This window comes from Plecotus auritus, assembly GCF_963455305.1.
Source record: "Plecotus auritus genome assembly, chromosome: 1".
Lineage (NCBI taxonomy): Eukaryota > Metazoa > Chordata > Mammalia > Chiroptera > Vespertilionidae > Plecotus > Plecotus auritus.
In genome coordinates, this window is record NC_137770.1 from 167,573,417 (window position 1) to 167,578,797 (window position 5,381).

The 5,381-nt window shown below is 39.7% G+C and overlaps 1 pseudogene across 1 annotated transcript; it reads right to left on the bottom strand.

Moving 5' to 3' along the window:
- Nucleotides 1-325: 325 nt before the first annotated feature.
- On the bottom strand, nucleotides 326-2,297 carry LOC308241627 (cleavage and polyadenylation specificity factor subunit 3-like; annotated as a pseudogene). The gene is made up of 2 exons: nucleotides 1,690-2,297; nucleotides 326-1,322 (listed from the first exon to the last, which is right to left on the bottom strand). The product of its transcript is annotated as a cleavage and polyadenylation specificity factor subunit 3-like (transcript).
- Between the last annotated feature and the right edge of the window lie 3,084 nt (nucleotides 2,298-5,381).

Consider the following 5,381-nt stretch of genomic DNA (forward strand, 5'->3'; position numbering starts at 1 on the left):
GGATGGAATTAGAGAACATTATGCTAAGTGAAATAAGCCAGTCAATGAAAGAAAAATACCACATGATCTCATTCATTTGGGGATAATGAAAAACATTATAAACTGATGAACCAAAAGATAGTTACAGAGGCAGTAAAGCATCAAACAGACTGTCTAATTACAGCGGTAAGGTTAGGGAGAGGTGGGGGAAATAAGAGATCAACTGAAGGACTTGTATGTATGCATATAAGAGTAACCAACGGATGCAAAACATTGGGGGGTGAGGGCATGTATGGGAGTGGGGTGGGGGGGGGGGTAATGGTAAGATATGTACACATATAATACCTTAATAAAAATTTGAAAAAAAAATTTTTTTGAAAAAAAAAAAAAGAAAGAAAGAAATGGCTTGGGTCTGCTTCTCAGTGCTGATGGCCATGTGAGTATCATTGGAGAGATCACAAGGAGAACATAGGTGAAAATCAAAATTTCTTTTAACAAGTATTCCTGAGACCCACTGGCCTTGTTCTGGTTTTTTGTTTGTTTGTTTGTTTGTTTGTTTTTTGTCTGCTAAATAGCCCATGACCTTAGCTAGTTTTTCCCCTCTGAAGTTCAAGGTCACACTGCTTCTGTATTCCAAGGATTATGAACCTCATGTGAACTTCATTACCTTCATATTCTCGAATCAGGGCTGCTTTCAATCTGGCCATTTATTTCTGTTCTCCCTAGATTAATATCACATGAGGTGGTTTCAAAGGATAAATAAATTCACTGGTTTGCCGTTAATTTATGTTACTGAAGAAAGAAATGTAATCAACAGACATCTTCAATGGTAGTTTCTGTCCAGACCTGGTAGTGATCTATTTGGGCTCAGACATGATATGCTTGCCAGCATCCCTTCTACCCAGTACCTTGCTATCATGACCCCATTCCTTTTATCGGTGAACCAACTTTCAAAGAGCTCTCTGGGTACGCCACTTTGCACCATGCCTGGAGACACCATTCTAATGCTGGATCCAATGTCATCAAAATGATCCATGCTCTTAAGATTACTAATGTGTTTGAAAACAAAGAAATTATTGATGCTGATCTGTTTCCTGATTTTGTTATTCATGGCATTTATGCATGTCTGGTATATGGCCAAACACTTCTTGACCAAAGACAATACATAGTCTACTAGTACTGTAATGTCATAAAGATTGGTGATTCTGTTGGGACTCATCTAAAGTCAAGAGCCCTTCCAAAAGCAAAGACAGGAATGAGACTTCGTCCCCCTTTCTTTACAATATTGTGAACCGTGTTACAGAATCTTGCTTCTTGCTTCTCATAAGTCAGTGGTCGGCAAACTGCGGCTCGCGAGCCACATGTGGCTCGCGAGCCGCAGTTTTGCCGTTTTGTTTTTTTTATGTATATTTTATTGATATTTTACAGAGAGGAAGGGAGAGGGATAGAGAGCTAGAAACATCGATGAGAGAGAAACATCGATCAGCTGCCTCCTGCACACCCCCCACTGGGGATGTGCCCACAACCAAGGTACATGCCCTTGACCGGAATCGAACCTGGGACCCTTCAGTCCGCAGGCCGACGCTCTATCCACTGAGCCAAACCGGTTTCGGCAGTTTGCCGTTCTTTTGACTAATGAGTTTGCTGACCACTGGGATAGGGGCTTAATCACAAGGAACAACAGCCTGTAATTATTGGAATTGAGAGTCTAGGTAGATTCAATGATAAGAATATCAGGTCTAATGTTAGGAATGTCAGCTGCCACTAAGTGTCCATCTTCTTGTCTTGAGAAACCACCTGTATATAAAAGCTTCACTCCTACGATTTCAATCATGAACATGGCAGCTCCTAAAACATGGCCCACATGGCAATATCAAAACTTGATTTTTGCAACTTCTTAACTTCAGGAAAATTGATGGTTTCAGTTTTGTCCACACTCTCTTTCACATTTGTCTCAGTATACTGCATGTTGTCCAATGATACATTACTGACTGACATAATCTGAGCGAATCCATCTATAAATAGCTTTTGTGGCATGAGTCATACATGTTCTTCCTTTGAAACTTGTCTTCTGTAAAAACCAGGGTAAAACTCAAGAGATGCAAATGGTGACTGATTAGTAGGAGATTAATCTCAGCTGGGTCAATTAAATCCATGAAAGGAAGAGCATCCATTCCTTCTAGGCCAGGGTGGATCCCACAGTTCAACATTATTTTTCTTCCTTTGAGCTCCAGAATAACAAATGATCTTCCTACTTTTTGCCCAGCCCCAAGGGGTCGGATCAGCAGCTGATCATTCTCCACAGGAATCTTGGACATCTCAGAAGTTTAGAAGCGAAGCAGGGTGAGGAACAGGTTGTGGGAGCCTTTCTAAATTAGAAGCATAGCCACAGGGAACCAAAGAAGGAACTACCCAGTTAAATTTGAATTACAAATAAAAATCCATCCTTCGTAGCATAGGTTTGTCCTATATTTGGGACATACTTGTGTTAAAAGAATATCCATTGCTTATCTAAAATTTAAATTTAACTGTGTGCCTTGTATTGTACCTGGCAAGCCTTATTAAGGTGAATTTATAACCCTGCTGGTGTGGCTCAGGGATGAGCATTGACTTATGAACCAGGAAGTCACAGTTCGATTCCCAGTCAGGGCACATGCCTGGGTTTCGGACTCAATCCCCAGTGTGGGTTGTGCAGGAGGCAGCCAATCAATGATTCTTTCTCATAATTGATGTTTCTATCTCTCTCTCCCTCTCCCTTCCTTTCTGAAATCAATAATAAAAATATATTTAAAAAATAAAAATAAATAAAGGTGAATTTATATGTATTAATGTATCATCTATTACAATTTCATCTGTTATTCATGAAAATATTTTATGTAACCAAGTCAAATTTCACACACTCAAATGCTATGACTTTCTGCTAGACTCAGGGAATATTGCTTCTTCCAAATGTATTCAATAGGGTTTTTACCTTTATTTAGGGACAAACTTTTTAGAAAGGACCAGTCGAGAGCATTTATACTTCTAGGATAGCAGCAAAGAGCAAGGGAATATTTATTAGCTATTAAGGACTTATCCTGTATGAGCCAGGTGGTGTGCTAAATCTTGTACATTCATTATCTTATTAATCCTCATAATGAACCTCTGAGTAAGTGCTGTTATAGCCATTTCACATATGAGAAAACTGAGATAGGAAAGGACAAGTAGCTTGATTATGGTTGCAGAGAGACTCAGTGGGGAAATTAGACCAGATTTCGGACCTGCCCAACCATGTCAGTCTCCACAGTGCTAAGTTGCCCTTTCTTTAAAAAAAAAAAATCCTCATACACCATGACCAAGTATGATTTATCCCAGGGATGCAAAGATGGTACAATATCAGCAAATCAATAAATGTAATACATCACATAACAAATTGAGAGATAAAAATCACATAGTCATATCAATTAATGCAGAAAAAGCATTTGACAAAATCCAACACCCTTTCCTGATTAAAAAAAAAAAAAAAAAAAAAAAAAACCCTCAGCAAAATGGGAATGGAGGGATCATACCAGAGGGATGATCATAATAAAATAAAATCATACTGGGGGGATAAGGACACATATGTAATATTTTAATCAATGAAGAAAAAAAATTTAAAAAAATCCTCACCAGAGAGAAACATCAATCAGTTGCTTCCTGCATGTGCCCCAACCAGGGATCAAACCTGCAACCTAGTTATGTGACCTATACAGGAGGATACTCCAAACAACTGAGCCACACTGGCCAGGGTTGCTGCTCTTTCTTCCTGTCCTTCCAGGAAGAACCCCTTCTCCCACACATACCACAGCCCACTCCCTTAATGTTGTGACATTTAAGGATGGTCAGATCCTGTGTGATACCATTTGGGTGCCCCACAACTCTACCACCAAAGGCCATAAGAAGGCATCCCAGGATTCCTGAGTACCCCTGATGGTGAACATGATGTGTGGCACAGAGAGAAGTGGGCCAAAGGATTTCTGATTTGGTTCCAAATCAGGCAGTTTGCTTCCAGCATTCCACTCTTAACCAGTAGGCTCTTGTTTGGGACTTTTTTTTAATTGATTAAGATATTACATATGTGTCCTTATCCCCCCATTACCCACCCCAACCCCCTCTCATGCCCTCACCCCCTGGTGTCTGTGTCCATTGGTTATGCTTATATGCATGCATACAAGTCCTTTGGTTGATCTCTCCCCCTTACCCCCACCCTCCCCTTTCTTCCCTCTGAGGTTTGATTCTCTGTCTCTGGATCTGTTTCTGTTCATCAGTTTATGTTGTTTATTATAATCCACAGATGAGTGAGATCATGTGATATTTATCTTTCTCTGACTGGCTTATTTCCCTTAGCATAATGCTCTCCAGTTCCATCCATGATGTTGCAAATAGTAGAAGATCCTTCCTTTTTTACAGCAGCATAGTATTCCATTGTGTAGATGTACCACAGTTTTCTAATCCACTCATCTGCTGATGGGCACTTAGGCTGTTTCCAAATCTTAGCTATGATAAATTGTGCTGCTATCAACATAGGGGTACATATATCCTTTCTGATTGGTGTTTCTAGTTTCTTGGGATATATTCCTAGAAGTGGGATCACTGGGTCAAATGGGAGTTCCATTTTTAGTTTTTTGAGGAAACTCCATATTGTTCTCCACAGTGGCTTCACCAGTCGGCATTCCCACCAGCAGTGCACGAGGGTTCCTTTTTCTCCGCATCCTCGCCAGCACTTGTCATTTGTTGATTTGTTGATGATAGCCATTCTGACAGGTGTGAGATGGTACCGCATTATCGTTTTGATTTGCATCTCTCTGCTGATTAGCGACTTTGAGCATGTTTTCATATGTCTCTTGGCCTTCCTTCTGTCTTCTTTCGAAAAGTATCTATTTAGGTCCATTGCCCATTTTTTGATTGGGTTGCTTACCTTCCTTTTGTTAAGTTGTATGAGTTCCCTGTACTAGTAAATGTTGGATATTAAACCCTTATCAGTGATAACATTTGCAAATATGCTCTCCCTTACAGTGGGCTTTCTTGTTGTTTTGTTGATGGTTTCTTTTGCTGTGCAGAAGCTTTTTATTTTGATGTAGTCCCATTTGTTTATTTTCTCTTTAGTTTCCATTGCCCTAGAAGCTGTATCAGTAAAGATATTGTTTCCGCATATGTCTGAGATTTTGCTGACTGTGGATTCCGCTAAGATTTTTATGATTTCCAGTCTTACGTTTAAGTCCTTTATCCATTTTGAGTTTATTTTTGTCTACGGTGTAAGTTGGTGATCTAGTTTGATTTTTTTTTCACGTATCTGTCCAATTTTCCCAACACCATTTATTGAAGAGACTGTCTTGACTCCATCGTATGCTCTTGCCTCTTCTGTCAAATATTAATTGAGCATA